This window comes from Chlamydotis macqueenii, chromosome 1 (genome assembly GCF_036417535.1).
Source record: "Chlamydotis macqueenii isolate bChlMac1 chromosome 1, bChlMac1.mat, whole genome shotgun sequence".
Taxonomy (NCBI): Eukaryota; Metazoa; Chordata; class Aves; order Otidiformes; family Otididae; genus Chlamydotis; species Chlamydotis macqueenii.
The window spans coordinates 96,552,567-96,577,617 of record NC_141556.1 but is presented as its reverse complement, the minus strand read 5'-3'; positions in this window follow the sequence as shown (position 1 = coordinate 96,577,617).

Below are 25,051 nucleotides of genomic sequence, written 5' to 3'. Positions count from 1 at the left end.
CAACGCATCTCTATGAAAAGTTGAAGTGTGGACTGATGTGTGAGGCAAAGAGCAGGAATAATACTAAAATAAAATTGTTTTAATGGCTCTGATTCTTATCTAAACCTGTGTGGATTTTGTTTGACATAAGTACGCTGATTTCACTGGAGTTGCTATAGTAAGGGGACCTCAGAGTTTAGTTTTTGGTACTTGTAGGTAGAAGTGGCAGTAGATTACATGTATTGTAACAATGGATGCAGCAAATACACACCCATTTCAGTCTCAAGTTAATGTATTTCTCTTGGGAAAGCAATGGAATATTAGGAAAGTATGATTTTTATAAGCTTATAATTGCATTTTTGCACAGTTCTATTTCCCCAGGGTTGAATTCACATTTATTGGATTACCGAAGTAACACAGAGCAATGTCACACTGTTATGGGATATATTCCAGGTGGCCAAGGCTACTCCAGTGGAGGGGACTGCTTGATTGTCTGCTTTCTTTGAATCCCTGGGAAGATTAGAAAGGGTCCAAAGTCAAAGTATCAACTTTTCTCTTTCCCTCTACTTGAATGTGTCCTCACTGTGACACAGTAAGCAGATTGTACAAGAAGTTTGCTATTTCATGAAAAGAAATCTCCAAAGTGTCAGAAGTTGAACAGTGACTCCTTTATGGCTTAAAAATATTCACAGATTCATTACAAAATTCTAGGAAATATGGGATTGGTATTTTTACCTTCTCCCTCTAAGTCTTAAAGGCTTGTGTGAATTGGTCTCAAGTTCTGATACACTCTACCTTCTTCCTCTTACTTCAAGTCTCTTTCTTATCAATACACAGAATTCAATCCAAGGAGGCATTTTAAAAACACAAAATTTCAAATCACCACAATATTGCAACATCATATCTGTGAAAGAGTGTCTTAGGAGCTGCAAAGCTGCATCACTTGGCAGCACGCCCTGCTATACTTAGGATACTGTGAAGCAATAAACCTGCATCTCTAGAGTGCTTCAACAACAACAACTCTATCCTTACTGCCATACATTTATTTGAAATTTAAGTTGTAGTCATCCACAGAATACCACACTGATTCAGATTCATTTCTGTATAGATCGGTGGAAGGATTGCAGCAGGATTGGTCTAAAATCATAAGCAAGAGCGAGTTTGTGGGCTTATGGAGAAGGAAGGTGTGCTTGCATGCCTGACTGGTTGCCAATTTTTACCCTATTTGCATTAGTTATGCTAAAAAAAAAGACAGATTTACATACAATTTACATACAGTCCTTACCGTGTTGCATACATCAAGTGTATCTTTTACCAGTGTCTGAGAGCCTTCATAACACCAGTCCTTGCCTCACCTCCATGAGGAAGAAGACTATTATCACCATATTTATGTTGGTACCGTATTGCCTTAGCAATCAATGGGAATTATACCTTCCCATCCCCAGCAGTGGGGCCTTCCCTGGCCAGGTCCACGAGAGCAACCAGGCGCTGCTGTTGGCCCCCTGCCCTGTGGGGATGCTGGAGCAGGGCCAGGAGCAGTCACTGGTGGGTCTTGCAGAGCTGCACTCCTGTGCTCGCCAACCTCCTCTGAGAATCAGAGTCTGCACGGATAACGCTCAGAGTCACACGGCAAATCCCCGGCACTGTGCCTGGCCACTCTTACTGTATCTGTATGCTCATCCATTACTGTGCATGTGCCCTGCTGACACATTTCTTCACCTCAGCTGAGCTCAGTCCCAAGAGCTCTCGGTGGGAGTTGTGCTGACTTAATGCTAAGGGCTATGTTCAGGTGAGGAGCTGCACTTTTCAGAGTCATCACTTTTGCATTTCTAGATAAAAACTCAACCCCTGAGTTTGATCTTACAGCTGTCTATTCAGATGTAATTTTAATATAAAAGCATAAACTTAGCATAAAGAGAAAGGTGTTGCACTAATTCTCAATAGTTCAGTTGTGTTAAAGACTAATGCCATACAGAAATAAAGCTGGTCTTCATATACATTTTACAATGATGATAGTATACCATTCACAAGCATTGCATACCACTCATTTGCTTTTTGGGCTACACAGGGATAAGTAACTATGACACACATAGGCTAGGAGGCAATCAAATCTTCTGCAGCAAGAAGAGAACTAGTTCTCAAGTTTTATTTCTCTTCCAAGGAGAAGCAGTGTTTTTAGCAGCAACAATGAAATGTTGGACTTAAAATTTGATCTTTTAGTTTAAAACAAAAGTTTCTTATCAGTATTTAGAGTATAATAATATCTTATATTATTGAGTTATCTGCTATTCCTAGTTACAAAGGGTGACAATGAAGGCAGACTAGCTTTAGAAAGGGAAAGGTGAAAAATAGTGACCACCAGAGATGCAATGTAAAGACATTCTGTGATAGAAAGTTATTTCAGGACAGAAGCCAACAACAGGAAAGTGAAGGGAGGGGAGGCAATGGAAGGAGAGGGAAGGGAAGGGGCAGCATGTGACTGGTTTACAGGCAGTAATTTGGCATCAGGCAAATACTACAGATGTGGCTTCGCAGCTTGCGTGTGCGACTGTTGCAAGAGAGGCAATGCAAGCACTGAACTTGGGTGATAAGACTGGGCCAACTGGTCTTCAGTCCAGGAGAACTGCTGAGGGTGGAGGTCCTGTGGAGATGCACCAACTGCTGAGGGCTTCAAAGTACCAAGACCCACGCAAAATCCAGAGTGAAACTGGAAGCAATGTAACTAGCCATCTGTATGTATAATGGTGTATGTGAGACCATCATTTGGTGTGTTGGATTGTTTTAAATACTAGTGTCCCATGATACATCAAGACACTGTGAGAGCATGGCATCTCTAGCTGCCTATGCTGCCTTTAGATATTTGCCAATTATGAGAAGCTAACTCTGTGAAACATCATTGGTCTGCACTGGCCCACAAGATAAAACGCAAATCATTAGTCTTCCCCTCCAAGAAGCCCTTTCAGTGCTGTACAACTTCTGTTTTCTGAGCAGAGGAGCCTAAAGGAGAGCTATTTGTTTCTTCTGGCAGCCCAAATGAGGGTGGGGTGGTAGGATACCAGGAAGAGTAATAAAGTGAGGGATGTTCTTCAGATGTTTTTCAGATGTTCTTCCTTCTTTCTTTTGCCACTGAAAAGGTTCTCTGAAACTTTTGGGTTTCTCTGAAATGCAAAAGAAATCGAATTGTGTATCACAGAAGTTAAGTTTACACAAGTCTAGTAAAAAGTAAATTAATGTGGCAACAGGAATAGTTCCCTGCTGTAGTCCGAAGGATATGGAATAAAACAGGTATGGTAGTTAGAAGATTTTTTTTTTCTATTATTTTCTGTGTTCTACAAACTGTATGTGGCCAGAAAATATCAATTTTAACCTGTTTTATTTTCAAGAAGAAAAGTTACCGGCTTAGATCATTGGGACTGTTGTGGTTTAGCCCTAGTGACCACACAGTTTCTCACTCACACTAGCCCTCCCCCTTCCCAGTGGGATAGGGGAGAGACATTGGGAAGAAAGGAAAACTTGTGGGTTGAGATAAAGACAGTTTACTAGAATAGCAAAGGAAAAATACAATAATAATCAAATATAAGGATACTAAAATATACAAAATGAACAATGCATCATTTCTCACCACCCAATGTCCCAGTGACTGATACAGCCTGTACCGAGCAGTGATCACGGAAACAAAACTGAGTAGCAGGCAAAGGAGCAAAAGCAAGCCAGCAAGGTAGAAGGAACGATTCCAGTGAGGAAGCAAAAGAGACGAGATGGAAAAAATGGATGCCCCTCCCATGGGCAACCTCCGCTTACATAATGAGCATGACTTTTATGGCACGGAATACTCTCTTTGGCCAGTTTGGGTCAATTATTCTGTCTGTCTTTCTCCCAGCTTCCTGCATCTGCACATTAATGAGACTTGGAAAGCCTGGACAGTGTACTTGGTCTCATTAACAACAACTCGTAACAGCAGGGTGTTTATCAACATTCTTCACATCCAAAATCCAAAACACACCGGCTACTGAGAGGAAAATTAATTCCACCCCTGTCAAAACCAGGAGAGGGTTGAAGACTAAAATGGCCTTTCTTAGACATTTGGTAGGCCACTACTTGAGAATACACAAAAAGCATGGCTGAGCCACCTTGGGTGGATCACGACCACATAGAACAAAGCCACAAGCCCTGGGCTCTGTGATTGCCCCGCCTGGACTTTGGCAAGTGCTGCTGTTGGAAGATCTCTGCCAGTTTATATCTCTAAGGTCTGAGTGTGTACTAAACTGGGGGATGGGGCACTTTCAAATTGCAAACTGTCTAGTGGTATTTTTGGGAAGGCTATGATATGAGGACAGTGCACTGTGGACCCATTATCATTCTTCTGGAAAAGCAGGAGGATTTCTGTTCTAGGGTCCCTCCACTTTTGCCTTTTGATTATTTTTTTTCCCAGAGAAGAGGGGAACAGACATAAACAATGAAACAGCTCAAACAACAGCTGCAAACTACTCTATCTATAAATATCAGTGGGCTGCACTGGTCCCCTGAGGTCTCTCAGCTCCTCTGCCCCCCTTGTTTCCTGCTTCTGCCATTGAGTTGGGGAGTGCTGATGAGCCAAGAGCTGGACTTGTGCCTGGGCCATGGCCCAGGGATGACCGATAACACTTTGCCACTGCCACCCTAGTGTACCTGCCTGAGTCTTCTTCGCTGGAGCCTCTAGGGACATGGATAAAGTGTCCTGCAGAGTATTTTATGTCCCCATGTGCAGAAGCAGTGCTGGCCAGTTCAACAGAGCATTTCTGTCATTGGGAAATCAGCATCAGTGCTCGATGCGGTTCAGCACACAAAATGAGATGCCTCAGAGAGCCTGCAGATTGAAATAAAAAGGAAGCAGCTGAGAACCTGGAAAGACTGAATATTTTGTTTTCTTTTTTTTTTTTTTTTAATTGATGATATTAATTTGCCTCTTGAAGGAATCACAGCAAGGATGAGTCATTGACAAAAGAAGGCAAATGGTGCAGTGGAGAAATGGGTCTCCCCTTTGCCCGTGACAGCATGGGGCAAGCCATGGAGACTGTCAGATGCGGGGTGAGTGGGGCTGGAGGAGCAATGGATGCAGGGGGTAGAGGTGGGCCAGAGATGCAGCTGAGGTGTTTCAAGGACTCTGCCTTGCCAGCAGAGTATTACAGCAGGGGCTAAGTGATGGAGAATAATATTCATCTGTTGTGGGGCTTTCCCCAGAAAGGACGTGCTACAGGGTACCATAATTCGGAAGAATATAGGCTGTGCTTCAGCTCCCAGGATGCCTCCCTGCTGCCCCTAAGGTGCATGGTCCTATGAGCTGAGCATGCTTGCAGGCATAGTTGGAGAGCAGCGTGTGCAGACTGCAGCCGGGATGCTTGCAGGTGCTGGGAGGGGCACATCACACTGGGCGCACTAGTGACTGTGTCCCGTGTCCCCTGTCCCCATGAAAGCAGAGCACGTCCTGAGTGGCAGGAGCTTGTAGGGGTTTAAAGCAGCCATCAGCCCACAGTGAAAGGCATGGAGTATGAGTGTGGTTGTAGCACCAGGAGAAGAAAGCACAGCAGGGTACTGGCCTGTGCTAACTACGCGTGGCTGCTAGCAGTGCTGCAATGTTCATGTAGCTAAGAACAGTCATGGTGACATGTTGTGAGTCTCTGCAAGTTTATGCTCCGTAAGGAGAACAAAACCCCATCAAAATTCTCCAGAATGTATCAAGCACAGTGTTAGTGGGGAATAAGCACAATTTGACCTTGAAACTGCCACCACATCCTCTGACTACAGCGTACTCCTGGCAGTTAGCTGAAGTGGGACCTGAAGGTTAGCTGAAGTGGGACCAATGTCTTAAGAATGCTGCAGATGCTCACATAAGACACTGATAAGGTGCATCTCATTTTCACTGAAGTGCCAAGAGTAGATGCGTATCTTCCTGGTGCCAAAAGAATACTCTGCTGCGTTTCTTATCACTCATTTGGATGACCGCAGTTTATTCTAAGATGCAAACCTGGTGTCAGGTTGTAAAAAGTCAACTGCCTTTGGAATAAAAGGATAGTGACAGTCTGCATTACTGTCGTTGTTAAAGCAGAGGTACAAGCAAAATGGCAGACTGGAAGGGAAGCTAAGCCCTCTCCCATTGCAGCAGTAAATGGCCTTGGAGACAGAAAAAACAAATTTTATAATAGGTTCCTGTAACACCACGACATCCCCATGAAGGAGTCATCTCGAGATCTCCAGTTCAATTGGTGCAAAGCTGTGTGTGAAGTGCTCTATAAAGCAAACTATTACTATGTTTTGTGAGATTTTCCCTGTTCAGCCAGGGAAGTCAAAGCTGAATGAATAATGAACAAAACCTGGAAATTCCCCAAGTATATGCATCATCACCAGGCCCAGTCACAAACCATCTGGATACTGTTGATGATTAACTGTCTGTGGTCAGGAAGCACTGTCCTCGAGTCAGCTGCAGGTGTACCTTTTATAAGACCTTCTCACTCTAAAACCCAGAATCTTAGGAAAGATGGAGCCAAAATATCATTTGCGGACACTGCCTTGGAGAACAATGATATTTGTTTTAAAGGTATGAAGGAGGACGGAAGGATTTGGCTGCATTAGCAAAGAGAAGGTGGAAAGCATGATTTCTGTCTGTAACACACAGAGGAAGGAAAAGAGCCATTTAAGCTGAAAAGCAATGTCAGTTTTAGGACATGGAACTGGAAGATACCTAACTTCCTTTGCTCTCCTCTGCCAGGTATTGTGAAGATATAAAGTGATAGTCTGGGAAGGGCATTATAGGGTTTATTGCCCATAACTGCAAGGGGCTGTGCCGCTCATCTTGAGCCCTTTGCTACTCATTCTTTGTGGTGTGTCAAAACATTACACCACCTACATTTGAAAAAGCTCAGTATTGAAAAAAATGACAGAGACTTCTGAGCTCCTACAAGAAAACGGGGACTTTCTGAGGTATGGCCATCCTTGTAACAGGGAGAAGCAAGCTGGTGATGAGAGAAGGAGAGAAGTGCTAGTTTGAAGCCCTGCATCTATCTCCCCTATGAGATTATTCTCATTTTGTCCATGTGCTGATGAAATCTTACCAGCCAAGACAGAAGCAAAATAATTATCTGCATTTCCTGGGAATCTACATTTAGAGGAATAGGAAAGTGGCTAAAGAAAGAGAAAGAAGATGTTAAGCACTGATACCCCAAAGCATAGTCAGCACATAGGTTTGCATAACCTCTCACAGGATAGTTGGACAAATGTCCATCCTCTTAGTCGGACTGCAGTTGTTGGATCTTGCTCCTATGCATATTTTGAGCAAGGAGAAATCTCACCTTGACAGGTAAAGGGCAGCCCATGAATTTAAGCCCAGGGAACTTGAGTAAAATTGTTTCTGAGCTACAACTCTGAAAATGACAGGTTGTTCCAGCTGTTCTTTCTTGGTCTGTAAGTTATGAGGGATTCCAGGATTATAGTGAGGCTACAAAAGCAACCTGGCCATGAAATGTGCCCATTTTAGGGGAGAGTATTTTAATGAGACAAGCCCAAACAATTTCGTTCAGGGAACACTTGCTGACTGATGAGCAGCAGTAAGCATGCCGCAACAAGCATTGGTGCTATGACCACAGCCTTCTCCTCCATTGCCTCCTGCTGATGCACCAAGCTATAAATGTCACCCTTGTGCCCACGAGTTGTTCTTACCAGTCTGTGTGAGAAACAAGTCCCTAAGGAACAACATCGCTGTTAACCTATACAAAGTATCACAAGAAGAACATCAGCTTAGCCATGAGTGCCATTGCCCACCCTTGCTGTCCTTGCCTCATAACAATGCACATGTATCTAGGGAGGGAGATTGGCTGTGTGACACTGCACCATAGTCACTGGCAGGCTCAGAAGGCTTTGGAAGCAGCATATTCTCACAGGAAACTCTATTTTACTTTCCACAGGCTGTTTGGACAAAAATAGAATCAACTTATGGCCTCTGATTTTTCCCCACAGCTAGGAGAAGGAGCGGCAGGCTTCCTAGAGGAGCTAGCTGTTTGCATGTGCAGCCTCCAAATGTCACAACTCCTAGCATGAAACAGGGAGGTTGCTCTCCTCTGTTCCCACATGACTGTATTAATGAAGAAGAGACACATTCAGCACGTTAGCCTGGAAAAGAGGAGCCCCTAACCTGGACTACACTAATATGTGGAGTTTCTTTTTAAAAGCCTATGCAGCCATAGAGTTTGATTCAAAGAACACCGTTGTCTTCAAAGACCACTGAACAGGGACCATAAAAGAAGAATTATACAAATTGTTCCAATAAAAATATCCAGTTGCCCTCTTTGAGTATAGGATGGTGTCTAAGTGCCTTCCCTTCCTTTTCTCTCCTCAGTCAGCTTAATGAGCCTGCCAAAACCAGCTTTGTGCATTGATGTGAAAAAAGTAAAACCAGCTTCCTGGTAACATAAATTCAAATCTAAATGGATGGCAAAGTTGTATTTGTAAAAACTTAACACAGAATATTTATAAAAGCCCCAGAACAGGAAGGCATAACAGCAGCTTTCAGTCCTTCAGCAGGGGACCCCAAGCTGGATGCAGGCGTTGGAGCGTGAACTGCCTTCAGGCCTTGCTATGAGCAGTACTGATTGAAGGGGAAGAGTCTGGGATCTGGCTGACAGTGTTAGGAGGTGCACGTGTCCATGCTGAGGTGGGGAAAGCATGCAGCTGGCTAAACCCAGCTGCAGAAACATCTCCAGTAAGCTGAAGTAACCCAGCAGCTCCCACTTTCTGCTGCAGTGGAACTCCATGCAAGTTACATCGGCAGCAGCTATAATGTTGCAGCATTAAACTCCTTTCCAAAGGATGTGGCCCATAGGTGACACCTCCCATGGTAAAAGTAGAGGAAATACATGCTCATAGACTCTCTGTATGGAGTTAAGAGTACCTGTGAGCCCAAAAAGTTGTCCAGTTGTAAGAGTTAATCTCATAAAGCATATTACCTCTCCCTACCAAACTTGCCTTTTTTTTTGCATCCTCAGACTTTTGTCACAGCCAAAGCAAAGCCTCTACCAGGAATAGTTACCTTTAAGCAACGTAAGCCTATAGTGGTTTAGGCTCTCTGTGACATTTGTTCTTTTTCTATGCTATCAGTAACACGTGTCGTTCAGCACAGCTCAATTTCTTTTTTTTTTCAGTCATCCAGTCAGGATGTAAGTCACTTGTAAGAACAATTACAAGTGATCTATGCGATAAGTATGAATTTCCATGTCCTTGAAGTAAACAGTGTGTAAATGTCTAATAAATGAGGACTTAATTCTCTCTCCATCAATGCTGAAGTCTGGAAAGGACCAGGATAGTGCCCTCTCCTCTTGTCCTTATTTGCCTAAACTTCTCCCCAGTTTCCCTGCATATTAGTTTCCTAAATGAAGATGCATAAAAAAAATGGGACGTCTGAGAAAATTGCAGTTTACAAACCCAAACAAAGCTAGCTTCTGCCTTGCATAACAAGATTTTTCTCCTTTTTCCCTTCCCAAATGGCCTCTGTTAAAGTTTTAAAGGCAAACAGTGTTGAAAGAGAATTTGCTGTTGAAAATTCTGGCTAGGCAAAAACGCTAGAGGCTTTTCAAACTAAGCCACGGACAGGTAACTGACAAAAAGGGAAGGCAGCGTCCCGGGAGTCGGCAGAAGGGAAACAGCGTCTCGCTGATGGAGAGGCGGGCCGAACTTTCGCGGAAGGTGCACCGCCGTGATTTCAAAACGATCGGGCCGGGGCCGTCTGAGGACTTTTATTAACGCCGTCACTTTCCTGCCCGGCTGATTTCAGCGGCACACGGAGGCGGAGCTCCCCGCCCCTCTCCCCCAACCCGGAGACATTTGGGGCACCGCCAGACCCGCTGCCGGGCGGGGGCGGGGCCGGGGCGGGTGGGCGGGGCGGCAGGGGCAGGGGAGGTGCCGCTGGCCCCGCCCACCCGCGGCCGCTCCAGCTGCACCGGCGGCCGGGGAGCATTTTTGGTGCGCTCTTGCCCCCTGCTGTCATCCCGCTGGCACCGCTGCCGGCCCTGCCGCCAGCCCGGCTCTGCGTGCCTCACCGAAAAGGCCGTAAACCGGGAAAAAAACCCCAGGAAAAATACCCGGGGCTACACGTGACTGCGTATCCTTTAATTGACTGACAACGGGCGGCGGGAGCTGCTTGGTGGTGGGTGATGTACCCAGCTGTTTACAAAGTGTAATGTGATGTCTTCATGGCCAAAATCTACCACATTTTAAAAAAGAAAGGTTTCCAGACGTAACGCCTCATCAGGAGCGGGTGTGTGGCATCAGCATTATGGCATAATTTTGAGAGGAAGATGTGCAACTTTGTAAATATCTTTGTAAAACGGAATAGCGAGGCTCATCTCATTTGTCAAAAAAAAAAAATCAAAGTCAGGGCAAGTAAAACCTGCTGACATCTTCATTTCAGTGGTATTATATGCAGAAACATATTTATACACTGAATAACAGGTATCTATTTGAAAACTAATTCACTGCTTCACCCACCTTCGCCCTTGCCGGTACAACCGGCTTTGATTGTGCTCGCTTGCCCGCTTTCTGTGAGCGGCTGTCAGGGCGCTGCCGTGGTGCAGACAAGGACAGGAGGAGCGACACGCAGGGACCAGCACTGTCGCTGTATCAAGACCTGATTGTCCGAGGCGGTTTTTTTTTTTTGGGATCTACCACAGCAAAAACTATTAGACAGCTTTGGTCTTCTATCTGAATTTGATTTTTATTTAAAAGGGTGTGTGTAGCTGACATACTTTTCCTTATGAGCCTCTCTGAAAACAAAACTTTTGTTTCTCCAGATTGCTCTCAAGCCTTGTATTTCTGCCTGACCTTGACAGGAAAAGTTTTGCCCCACACTTCCAGAAAAAAAATAATCTGATCCTTAAGAGATTTAATCTTCTTGTTCTTTTTCTGCTTCGCTTTCCAGCCATCATCAAGTTGTTTATAAATTACTCACCCTGAATTTCAAAGGCATTTCATCCTCCTTCTCAGACAGTTTCGGCTGCTCCATTAAAACAGCCTGTCCTTGCAAACTTTGCCTCTTTTACACCAAACCTCGGTGCCTTGTGCAGCCTCGCCTTGCTAACAGGGCATTCTTCCTAAGAGTTTGCCCCTTGCTACAAGCACCCCTTCAGTGCCGCTCAGGGGCCCAGGCAGGGACACATTCCATCGCTTCACAGGGAGTTTACCACTTCCTTTCCAAAGCAAAGCCAAATTTAGCCACTTCTCACCTTACACCAAACCATCTCTTTTCCCCTACACCCTGCCTCTGTGGGGCTAGGAGCTTCCTGAGATCCCCTGGAAATGAGAAAGAGGAACCGGTATGGGGTGTAGTGCTCTGCGCAGGTGGTTGAGCCCGCCACCCCTCCTGCCTGCTGGGACTCCTAACCCAAAATGAACTAAATCCACCCCTGCACCTCTCCATCACTTCCCCCAGCTTGCAGAAAGAGGTTTTGTTGGCAGGGGGGCACAGTGAGTCCCTGGGACGATCAGTGGGGTTGGAGCTGTGGCAAGCTGGGTTGGTAACCTGGTTGGAAAATTAATAAATGTCAAAGCCAGGAAGCATGGAGTGAACCAGAAAGGAAAGCGGAAGAGGTTACGTGCCGGGCCGAAGATGTGGAACAGCAGTGAGACGATTCGTGCATGATCTGGATGGCATACGGGGTGTGTGGGATGCTGGTGTGGCAGCAGTCCCAAAGCTTGGGGTGACAGTGCTTTGCCAGCTCAACCATGCGTCCCTGTGCAACTCACCTAATCACCCTGTGTTAATTTTTCCCTGCCTATAAATGAGGTTGCTGCTGTATGGAAAGACTAGATTGGAAAAACATGAAAGAGAAGATACATAGACTTACCTGCTGCCTGGAACAGAGCAAATGTGGGAGAAAATAACCTCAGAGGAGTATAAGGGAGGGTTACTTGTCTCATCGGGAGCTGAAAAGGGGGTGGTGGCACAGCAGGAAAGTACTGTCCCCAGCGTCCATGTATTTGTCATTTGATTTTTAAAGGTGCAGGTTTTTTTTTTAAAGGATTTGGGGAGGACAAGAGAGGGGAGAGCGCTAGATTCCAATGAAATACCGTTTGAACTTTAGCTGTTTAGGAAAGAATGAATTTAGGGTGAAAACAAGGAATATTTTTTTTTTTTTTTGACAGACTTGTAATGCAGCTTTACTGTAAGGCTGAAGGAAAATTGTTCTGAAGCACTCTGTCTTTACACTTATTTTTTATAACTACAGAAATTTTAGACTCTGGCTATTTTTTCTCCCCATTTCACAGAACATGTTAAGCATGAAAAAGAGTTTGGAGTTTAAACCTGATCTAGAATCCACAGTCTGAGCTTTAAGGGAATGAATGTATGAGTGCTAAGAGGATGAACATAAAATTGTGCTGAATCACCTCTGAGAAAGCTGATCTTCTTGTGTTTCCCTGAAGCTGACCGAGTCCCTAATGCTGGATGCATTGCATACAATGTGGCCTGGATACACAAAGGAAGGGAGGGACAGGCGTGTACACGGAGCAGAGGAGCAGTTGTGCAATGCGATTGGGTTCACAGGGAGAGGGGTGGAAGGACTGGATAGTGAGAAAATTAACATTTTAGAAAAAAAATCCTATGAGGCTTTTACATGCACAAGAAAGGAAAACACCAGCCACAGAAACATTAGTGTCACAAAAGGAAAATATATATATAATGTCACTTCCACTAATGGTATATTTTTGTCGATATGATCCTCGAATCAGTAAAAGAAGTTGTTCCACTGAACAGTGCAATAAGATCAGAGAGACCCTATTAAAGGGGAAATCTAATGGGAAAAAATAAGCACCAGTCCTTCAACACACCACTAAACATGGCAAACATCGAAGGAAGAAAAGCCAGAAATGTAATGTCTATTAAAAAAAAAAAAAGAAAAAGAAAAAAAATGACTCAGGGATTGTGATTTTTTTTTTCTCCAAACCTCTGATACCAGTCTTTAGCACTGCAGAAAAGTCAGAATATGCAGGAAGTGGAGACATAACCAAATTAGCTGAGAAGAAGCACCAAGAACGAGACTTTGTTGCTCTGGAAACTAAGATAAATTGGATACGTGGACCCAGGAACTCAAATGATGCTGAAGCTACCAGAGGTGAAGAGAAGAGTGAAGGCAGCCACTCAGATGCATCAGATGCTTTCCTATCAAAAGTGTGATCACCAAACATGTGAGGAAAGCAGAGAGGCCATGACACTCCCGCTCAGCCTCCTCACAGGCTCAACAGTAAGTGTGCATTGGACACCACAGGTGTGGGGAGTGATAGCTTCATGGGACTAGTAGCTGATGGGCAGGGTTGAAAAGTGAAATTCAAATCTCTCTTTGGCATTTTCAAATATCTCTGGATAAATAAAACCTCTGTGTGGAAAACCAATGTTGCTGAGACACAGTCATTAGTTGTTCATGATTTATTTTTCCTGTCTCAATGTAAGAAATATTCTCCTGGGTTGAAATTATGATATTTTGCATCTTGCATCCTGTTTCTGATGGTGGTCAACACCAGTTAAAAGTGAGAGGAAACCCTGAGAGGCTAACAGTGAGAGGATATTACTTCAAATGTTAAGAAATGGAACCTGGCTACGGAATTTATAATCAGCCCATCTGAAAAATGTGCTGCAGCATCAGAAACTGGCATCAGCAAATAACTGCAGAGTCTATTCAGGATCTTCATGCACACAGACAGAGACAGAATAGAGGGTCTTTCTTCCCTTCTCCCTTAAATTGCTTATTTCCACTGAGGAAGCTGAGTCAGCCTGTCCAGGAACATGACAGAGACTGATCACATTAAACCACCGTTAGCAAAGACAGACTAAAATAAGTGACTGGGAAAACCTTAGCCCAAAACTGAAAAGCTTTTTTAAAAGATTGATGGACTGTGTGCGTAATCCTTCATACAAAGAACCGGTTTGCTTCCAACATCCCTGTCCCCTATACAAACAAACAGAAGTATTTCTCCTCCCAAATACTGAGAGATTCTTCTCATGATTACTGAATGATGTCTTGGCAGACATGAGTAAAACAGAAACCAGTCGTTCAGGTCTGGCAGTGAATGTCCTATTTAAAAGTAGCACTTGTGTGTGAACTGCCCGATACCTTATGAAGAGCAACTGTTTGGTAGATCAAATAACTGGTGAGACATGCTACCGTGCTTTTGGAGAGCTGCTACATATGTCCTGAAGGAATCCTTTTTGATTTTGTAATGGTGTTATTTCCTTGAGGAGAAAAGAAGAAAATGTTTCTTGTGCCAGAGCTAGAACTTCTACTTGTCAGCGTAACTACTGCTGTGTGTTTTGTTTCTATTTCTAAGCCACGGGCTGCTTCATTCCTGGCAGGCAGCTGTGGTGGGCCTGGCCTGAAAGCTGCATCCATAAGGTGCATTAACCTGGGGGCTCTCACCTTTCTGACTCAAACCTTTGTGCCTGATCCCAAGTGTTAGGTTAAACAGGCCATGACAAGAATGTCTGAACAACCTGGTAAGGTAGGTGTGGGCCCTGTGGATCAGTGTGTGAGCACTCCCTGTACTGGCCAAAATGTCCAGTGGAGATTTGAGCTTCCTCAGCCCTGGGAGGTCTAGTGTCATGGTGGTGAGATGCCAGATTGTCATAACGCACTGTTTTTTCATGAGGGGGGTATAAAGGCGCTTTCTATGGGTACATCTGTAAATTTGGAAGTTCTCTCTCCCCACAAATCAATACTTCTTTATAAGCTGGCAAGGTAGGCGGGTAATTTTAAAATGTAAAAAAAAATAAAGAAAGAGTTAACCCAAAGAAAAGAAAAAATGAGATCAACATCTTGTAAATTTACAGTTCCCTTTTTCCCAGCTACTAGTTGACCATCCCAGCCTTCCAGAAAACACTCTTGCCTCAGGTAACACACCTGCTAGTTCATGGTGCTATGTTTTTTTGAGAGGAGAAAGGGGAAGAAGAAACTTAGCAGGGGGACTGAAAAGCGCTCTTGTGTTTGGAAACCAGTTCCCACCTCAGCTGCGACACAGGTAGATAGCCATAACACGTGCTACCTCTGTGGCCTTGGTTTGACAGTGGTACTACTAATTCATACAATATACTTCATTTGTGTGATTCATACAAGGTATCTTATATTCTCCCTTTCATTTTAGTAGGAAATATCTTCCTTTTTCATAGCTTGGCACAAAAGCTCTTCAACTTTTCACCTACAGGTGTGAAGCAGAAAAAGCCATTTCATAAGCCTTGTGGCCAAAGAAATGAGAGCCTATCCTCAGCTCTTGTCTCTTCACTCAGAATATCTGTGTCTAGGTTGCAAATCATCCATTTCAAAGTATGCAATAGAGAGCAGGGAAACAGTCTGCAGCCATGACCTCTTCAGAGCAGGGAACCATGAGGGAGTAGTTGTTTATTCTTCTGTTTTATTTTATGCTTGCTTTTCATTAAGCCGAACAATACTTTTGCCTTTATTGAGATAGCTCATATGTTACATGTACTTTCATGGAAATATTTACATTTCTAGATGTAAAATGTCAAGTAGAAACTTGTGTGTTCTCATCATTTCTGGAAGAAATCCTTTACTGAGTGTTTTTGATAAAGGGCATATTTCTCTCACTGGAGATCGGACCAGTAAAGAGCAACCCCTGCTACTTTCTTCCTCTTCAATACCTCTGAAGTCTTTTGTTCTACCTTTATGAGCTACAGCCCTTCCTTTTCTCAGGGATCATTAAACCAGCTGAAGGCATTAAGTCAGCTTTGCACACAGACGAGGCTTTTGTATTGGCATCAAGGTTTGCAGAGGCCCAGTGGGTTATCTTGATACAGCAAAAGCCATTGGTATAGGCAAGCAATTTTCTTTAGAACCTGCAACAGCTTTCCTGTACTAGTGTGAGAAGTCAGTGTCAGGTGGCTGATATAATTACTGAAGGTTACTATGGCTTGCTAAGGCTATATTATCCTCCCATATTATTTGAAATGACACTTTTGCCCTCCTTCCCTGTAAAAGAGAGCGCTCTCGTTCAATAAATGGGAGGCTGGGTCTCTTGAGGGAAGATGTATCTCCCATCTCTTGTTTAGCGTTAGGCCTGGCAAGCAGATAGAGGTGCTGAAAGAAGGGAAGCACACGCTTCTGCTTCTGCTTCATTGCTGGATTTGAAGGGGGGCATGCAGGAGTACAGAAGAGAAAACTATAAATAGAACTTGTGATCACAGGCGAAAAAATAATCAAGATCTTTTATTCTTCTTTAAGATGCCATTGTGCGCATTCAGAAAGGACCAAGCATCTATTTTTAATGATGGAGAAGATCATCAGGTGGTAACATTATAGCAGAATTAGGCTAGCTCAGTTGTTAGTGATGTGTAAGGTAAAAAAAGAGAGTCTTAATTGCTTTTAAAACCAAAAGCACCATCTGTAAGCAGTTTTGTATTTCACAGAAAGGAGATGGTGGTGCACAATGAGTCCGATAAGCTGGAAATTTCAGTTTGACAGGTAGAGTGGCCACTTAAACTAAAGGAAAGTGGAAATCCCTAGACTCAGGAACCCAGAGCTAGTGCTCCTATGTGGCCAATTTTTGAAGCAGCAGAGGTAACCTCAGGTGCAGAACAGTGACTGCAATCAGACAGCTTCTTCCCACTCCCAGCTAGTCCTGTGTGTCGCTATATTTTTTGCTTATAATCTCAGACTTCTCTGTTTAAAGATCCCTTTCCTCACTTTATTACTTTTGCTCTCAAGTTATATTCTCTAAACACTAACCTATTGCACAATCTCTAGTTCCTTCAAACACACTACTTTAACTACCTGAAGCATTCAAGAAGAATAGAAAGGAGAAACCTAACTTTGTTTAAGCTATATTTTACTATACCTTTAGCTACATTTTACCCCATCCTAGGAAGCACCCCAGACCATCATCAGTCCTTTTATACTAACTTCTCTTTTATCACTGTTATCTGGGGCAACCCAATTTGGTTTCTGCCTTGGTGTGACTGCAAGGTTAACTCATTTCCCAATCAAGCTTGATAGACTAGACCGTCCCCTTGAACCTCTTCCTTGATAAATCAGACTGTTAAAGAAAAGTAAGCAACTCTCTTAAAACATCAGCACGGGGCTGCCAAGTCACAGGCAGCTGGGATGACATGGGACTCACTCACTCTCTTTCAAGTGGTAGCTATGAAGACAGTGGTGGAAGAAGATGCATGGGTCCAACTGTGTAGAAAGAGTCCAGATTTTATGGGAGGAAGCCCAAGAGGGACAGTGATGTTTCACTCTCTTAACAATCATGCGACTCAGGCTCCAGAAATGGCTTTTGCATTTATTCAATACTTGTGTAAACTACAGAGACAGTTTTGAGAGCAAAAACAAGCAAGCAGTCCTCTCCCTGCTCATCTGAATATGCTAACTGCTGCGTTAGAAAGTCACATTTCCCTTTGTGCTGCTTCTTTCTGTCTCCACTCAGGATGCTCTAGGGTACAGACAGAATCTATTTAAGATCACAGTGAAGAAACAAGCTATTTCACATCATTTTTGCATCAGCATAATAACCAGAAAAAGACTACTGTGAGTTCTAAAGAACCTTAAAAGCGTTATTTTTTTAAAAAAAAGGTTTCTCAGCATCTGATGATGCAGATCATCGGATCTGCACTCCACTTAGCTACATTTTTTCATACCTTGATTGGTTCTCCTGCAGTACATACCACTCAATACAGGAAAAAAAAGGTGCAGTGGAAAAGCCAGGGGCTAGACGTGTGTTGCATTTGAAAGGTTTTACAACTTTCTGCCCCACAATCGTATTGTCTGTTTATGCACAGTGATAACAGGCTCTGTAAGGGCCAATGTTATGGCTATCTTTGTTGTAGTACTTGCAGATAATGGGTCTGGCCATGAAGACAGGGCTCAGTAGAGGCTGTTCCACAGCTGGGTCAAAGTTTCAGGCTACCTGAGTGCCTAATGGGACAGGTGCATAGCTTCTATGGATCTCTTTGCATTTATGTCCATGAATGATTCTGAATGCCTGCAGCAACGAGGGTGCACAGCAAGAAATGAGGTGAAGTAGGAGAAAGGGACACAGGTGTGTCTGAGATGGTGTCATGGCTTGCAATTCATTAAAGCAGAATGGCTCAGAGAAAAAAATGCCCTCCAAAAGCCTAGTACTTGATGAGTTTGCCCCACTGTGTTGGGTTTGTGTGGTGGTGGGGGGGCTACAGTGCTGGTTTCTGTGAGAAAATGCTAGAAGTTTCCCCTTTGACTGGTGGACGTGGCCAGACAACAGGGATAACTGTCTCTATGATAACGTATTTAAGAAGGGGAAAATAAAACAGATATGTGTAGATAAGGGGAGGTGTGGGCCTTGCAGGCCTCGCCCTCTGGCCTAGCCCAGCCAAGAGAAGAGGGGAGAGGAGAGGAGAGAAGAGAGGATATGTGAGAGAACCTGAGAGGTGTCTGCCTGATTCCAATTGTGAGGAATTTCTGGGAGAAGAACAGCTGCAGACGCCAAGGTCAGTGAAGAAGGAGGGGTAGGAGCAATGTTGCTCCTGGCAGAGATTCCCCTGCAGCCCGTGGTGCAGCCCATGGTGAGGCAGCCTGTCCCCCTGCAGCCCTTGGAGGCCCCCATGCTGGGGCAGGCGGGTACCCAAAGGAGGCTGTGGCATGTGGAGGGCTTGCACTGGGGCAGCCGTTCCAGAGGGACTGCACCTTATGGAAAAACAACCCACGCTAGAGCAGTTCATGAAGGCCTGTAGCCTGTGAGAGGGATCCCACGCTGGAGCAGGGGAGGAATGTGAGGAGTTCTTCCCCTGAGGAGGAAGGAGCAGCAGAAACAATGTGTGATGAACAGTTCTCAATTCCCATTCCCTAGTCCCGCTGTGCCGCTCAGGGCATGGAGAAGGTGGTTTAGTTCCGAATTAAGTTAAGCCCAGGAAGAAGGGAGGGGTCAGGGGAAGGTTTTCTTAAGATCTATTCTTTCTTTTCTTTCTCATTATCCTACTTTGATTTTATTCTTAATAAATTGAATTAGTTTTCCCCAAGTCAAGTCTGTTTTACATGTGACGATAACTGTTGCATGATCTCTCCCTGTCCTTATCTTGACCCTTGAGCCTTTTGTTATATTACTACTCCCCCTTTCCCTTGGAGGGTGGCTGAGTGAGCGACTGCATACAGCTTAGTCCCAAGTGGGCATAAACTACCACACCCACTAGTGAACCCAACTACTGTGCTATTTACATCCATAGAGATTTGCTGTCATTTACGCCACTAAGAAGCAACAGATTTCTCAAATTTCTCATCCTCAAAGACTGCCAACTACATTGACAAATTGTCCTGGCAGCTGGAAAAGTGTTTCCAAAAAGCAACAGTTTTTTTTTTTCCTCTCAATGTCCTCATTTTAAGGGGGCTGTCACAACAACCAAATTCTATCACTCTCCAGTGCTATTTCCTAGCTGCGAACTGCCACATCTCCCCAAGGCCCCTGAGAGCACAGGGGCACATGCAGCTGCCTCCTCACCAATGCTGCTCACCACTGCCCTGCTGAAACTGCTTATCTCTTCATGTCCCGCCTTACACCATTGTGGTGGAAAGGGTGGCAATGAGTCTCGGACAGGTGTACATGGTGATGGTAGATAGGGGTGGAGGCGATGAATTAATCTCCATATGTAGGAAAGTTATTTTATTTTCCCCTTCTCATCCCAGTTTTCCCTTCCTTCCCATGTCCTGTGATGAGACTGCAACGCTGAACTGGCAACATCTCCTGCCTTCCTCCCGCGGTGAATCACCATCTTTTAAGCACAACAACGGATGCTGACTCCTCTGCCTGATTGTTTAGGGAGGATGCTGTGATCAGAGACAGAAAGCTCATCTCCACCTGGAGAGATGTGAAAGACCTCCGAAAGGATGATGAAGAGCCTGGGTTCTGTGGCTCAGTACCATAGGGCTCTGTCACGACCAAGTCAAAGTTACCTTCAAGAGCATGTTCTAAAAAAACGCCACAAATTGGGTGACTATTTGAGCTGATGAATCAGCTTGACACTTGGATCATAAATGTGATTTTTTTCTATGGGACTCTGTTCCTCTTTCCTTTTTGTCCTGAATTTGCAACCAGTCCCACTGATGTGGCAGTGTGAAGTGAGCGACAGAAATAAAACCGATCCTTCCTGCAAGTGTCTTGCGCTGACTTGGGATGGGAGTTCAGGCCTTGCTGATTACAGAGAGTCAGAGTCTCAAAATTTTAACACACGTAATGGATGCCTATATTCACATGTACTGATTTGATGCAGCACATCAGAAGCTAGTTTATCTAAACAGCTTAACTGTGTGGCCATGACTCACACCTGAGGTAAATACAGGATGTGCATGTAAAATATCTGCATACATCTGCCTTTGAAAATTAATGCAACTGTCTTTTAAAGCATTTACAGGAGCTGACTGCCTCAAAGTGTATTTGTAATTGGAGTTTTTTGGTACAGATTCTTCTTAACCTCAGTGCCCTGAAAACACAGCAGCACAAGTGGTTTCTGGGACTCTTGTTTTTCCTTGATGGTCCCCAGGGTACATGAAAGAATCTGTGTGTTATTTTCCCCTAAGCTAGTGGCAGACATTAGAAAATTGAATTTAACGTTCCAATATGCCAGACATAAATATGCTTTGCAAATCTCACAGTAAACCTAAATGAAAGGAAGTTCTGAGAAGGCAGATAGCCATTTTTCAATTATATGTGACAAAAGTGCCATTCCTGATAGCCTTGTCAGTCAAAAGCAAGAGCTGGAAATGCCAAGCTGTTTAACGAAGCAGGATCAACATTCCTTATACTTCATGGGATCACTAATAGCTTCTGCATCTTCTGAGACAATCCGGCCTGATTGTTCCTCTGGATGCATTCCTCCAAACTTCGTCCCACTAATTGCAATATTTTAGTCTTGATACGTGTAAGTAATAACGAGGACTGTAAGGGCAGGGACTTTGAAAATAACATCCCATTAAGTTAACACTGTCAGATTGTTTGTGGCAAAGCTGTTTACAAAGTATACAAGCTACAAATCAAAGGAATGTGATGTGTTCTTGTTTTCTTCAGGCAACTTAGCATGGAAAAGATGAAATTATGTTTGTGAACTTTGTTACTCAAGGTAACATGTTAATGTGTGGGTGATGGTGAATCTTACAGAGACAATTTATTGCATCTGAGAAAGCAAAGTATTGAAACATACAGTTTTCCAGAGGCCTAAGAATCATATTCTTCCTTGCTTCAAAAATTTACAGGCAGCTGGACCTGAAATAAAAGCAGAGGTTTTCTGTTGCAGACATGCCTTAGGATGCTCCATATACAGATTTTTCTTCCTATATTTTACTTTCCCTTCAGTGTTTTAACATTCCAAATAAAGCCAGTTAAAGATCTTCCACAAGCACAGTCGGTGTTTTCATATTAAAAAAACAGCACTATAACGAAGTGATCTCTCTAAAGAATTGAACAGCAAGAATGCTCAAAGTTTTCAAGAGATTCTTCTGTTCGCATGTACTTTATTTAAGACAGCTAGGAAGTGCCATAATCTAAAGAAGTGCACTCAATTCTTTAAAAAAAGCCTATTGCTATTCAAGTGTGTTGAGCTTTTACTCAGCACTAAAAAAGGGATTAGACACATTTAAAACTTGTTTTCAAATTATACTGCATAACTTGTATTTTATTCTCATTGGGAAGGGATGGAATTTATTAAATCATGATTGTTCTTTTCCTAACAGCACAATGAATACAATATAGAAATTATAAGAACAATAAAGCATGAAATTGTATTTCTGCCTCAGTTTTCTTGTCATCTTGGTGTAGTCTGTGGACTGAAGATTAGTTATTGTGAAAGGATCGAGGATCCTTCTGGGGTGACCAGGTGTCATTCCTTAGCTCTGGAGGCATCCCAGTTGAGCTGTGGCTGGGCTTGAGGCTAAGCCAGTAGCATCTCTGTTGCCCTGGCATGGAAAAGTCCAAGAGTATCCTTGCCAGTGTCTTCTTCCTCTCTCCTGCCACGTATTTCCTTGTTCTTTGTGTGAAGCTTCTTATCACTATCTCAACACCTTTGTTTCTTGCCAACTCTCCAATCTGTAGACAGAAAAGAGAAAAAGATTTGTGCCGCAACTGTGCTATTGGAATACAATTACAAAGATCAATGGTATTGCATCTGGGAGAGACATGGCACACTTTTTGTTAGCATCTACATTAAAAAAAATACAACTATTTCCTTATTTACCAGCCAAAATCTGTGCATTGTACTTAGATTTGCAAAGACTCCTAGCAGATTCCTTCTGCTGAAAGCTCTACTCCAAACATGTTTAACATGAACCATCTTTACATCATCTGACTAAGGTGTTAGAAGGCATAGTTTAATGTATACAGTCTATGTTTTGATGGCTTCATTTTAAAAAAAAGAGCCCTGCACAATATCTGTAAGGTTTTGAACAACAAAAACCTTGCCTCTGTGCAGAGCCTTTGCATATGGATCTCAAGTATGTTACAAATACAGAGTTTCACAACTTTTTGTAAAACCATTCCCTGTAGAAAGGAAGCAGAGAAGTGAGAAAGCCGTGTGGCAAGCCAGTGAGTGAAGGATGAGCCTGGGGTCCCGGAGTCCTGGCAATCAGTTGTATGCAGTAATCACTAGACAATATGCCAATCACACAGAAAATGAATACTGTAAGAGCAACTTTCCCAGTGTCATTTTGCCCCTGGAGATACATCCCTGTAGGCTGCACTGATTGAAATCTGCAGCAAAATGCCTGCTGACTTCTGCGTGTTGCAGACAGGTCTTTGCAAAGTTTGCGGGGGGAACCTATGCCTTGTGAAGACGTGGCCTGCTGGCAAACACACCCAGCACACTCCCCTGCGAACTCACCACTCTTCCAGCCAGCCTAATCTGCCCCTCATAACCACCGGGATGACCCACCAGGGCTCCCCATTCCCCACTAGCTTACTGAATTTTGCCAAGACCTGGCCCAGGTCTGTCATGTGGCTTGACTAGCTAGTGCAACAACATGGCCCTGAAAAATCATTAGGTTAAGTTAAAGAAGAGTGATTTTTCCCAGTGATAAAGTTAATCCTCACAGTCTTTGTGAAAATAAAGTAGTGACTAAAATAAGCATTGCTCCATGTCAGCTTTATTTATGGTAAGCTGCAATTACTTCATGTTCCTCCTTGGTATCTGAATAACAGCTAGAATCACGGGCTCTCCTCAACTTATTCCCACAGAAAATGTCAGCAGGATCTAAATATCTGAATGAAATGCACTTTCCCTGATGCCTGCTTTCTTATCTACACAATAGTTGAGCTAGGCATTCTTATTATTGTAGTTATGAGCACATTTCATTGGATTCCTGGAGAAGGTGTTCAGATGTTTGTACCCCATGTATGACTAAGCTGAAGCAAATCAAGCCTTGGGTGAAGAGGCTGAGAAACAATGTGGTACCAGGTGAAGGATTTATTGCAATTCCTCAATTGGTTTTAAGGATTTCTCCTTCCTCTGAAGCACGATGGCTTCTGGTTCTGCAACTCTTTGACCAGGAACTCAGTGTCCCTACGAGCTGCAGGTTGTCTTACACATTTCTGCAAGGAACTGCTTAGAGTTTTTCATCTGAAAGAAATATGGTTGTGTGACCATACTGCAAAGACTTGAAGGACACAGGCCACTATGACCAAGAAGCACACAGTTCATTTCCCTACCCTCGGGCAGGGTCAACTATCAGAAAGGTCCAGAAGATAGGCAGTAATTTTTAAATGTTCTCTGCTAATGCCAGTGCTGAGCAACGAGACTGATCAGTGACTGTAGGAAAGTTATCTACAAAGAGTTTAGAAAAGTTACTGGGGAAAAGACAACTGAAGAACTAAACAGTATACAGGAAAGAAAATGTCAGAAGAGTGGTAAGGAGGTGTTGGTGGGGTGCTTCATGCCTCAAACAATTGCAACCAGATTAATCAGGCACACACTTCAAGGCAGCAGGATGGCCTGCGCTCTGCTTGTCCTTTTGCCTGTCCTGTTGGTGCTTACAGCATTTTTAGCCCTCTGGCCTGCACTATGCTCAGAGATTTTAGACTGGGGACAGTCGGACAATGTTGTTGTTCTTTATAACTCCGATCAGAGAGCCTCCCCACTCCAATGTGCTGCTGCTGGCCTCCCAGGAGTGGCAACTATAAGGAGCTTGGATGTGACTGTGTTGATCCAGACTAGGAACTGGGATGTAAAAGACTAATTTTCACCATTTATCTGATCCTTTTTGACTTTCGGTCGAACGGGAAGTAGTTCTCCTTTTCTAGCCCTTAGGTTAGAGAGTATCCATAGCTTCCTTCTCAGGGGCAGACAGCTCCCTATCTCAAGACGGACAGGAATGGTAGCCCTGCACTCGTCACGTTCACTGGGTTATATTGCAGAATGAGAGAACCTGGCTTGTGCCACCTACCCCAGTTTTTCATTCATGTCACTCGTTCCTCTCTCCAGGTATGTCCTGGCACAGGCTGGAGAACAAGACCTGAGTCTGCCAAACACTCTCATGTATTTGGTTCATGCTGTTCTCTTTGGTTCATACATGCATGTGACTGCTGAGGATGAGGGTCTGTGTTCTATCTATATCTCCACTCTAGATGAACATGAGGAATATAGAGGCTGGGTTAGTGCAAGAAATGCTCTGGAAAAAAAAAAAATGCTGAATAGCACTTGGAAAAGAACAAGGTACATAAATAGCCTAACAATTCAGGTGTGTATTTCCTCTAAATACATCTGTATCTGCCATGAAAACACATCTCACTCTAACTAAATAAATTGATGAAAACAAACCTTGCTGGGTTTAGTTAGCAGCACTGAAGATCACTAGATTTTTCTTGCATAGAAAATGTAAGAAGATGCTGATTTTGAATATTGTGGCTTTATTCTGCAGATTCACCTTGAATGGACAATCAGTAGTGGTATTAATACATGTAAGTGCCTGGAGTCTGAAAAATAGACAGCAGCCATACTGTGTAGTGTAGTTACGTTATTTTATTTGAGTTTTTTTTTTTCTCTAGTATTTCATTCAGCCAGAGAGTTACTGACTGATCCTTTCTACCTAATGTTCCT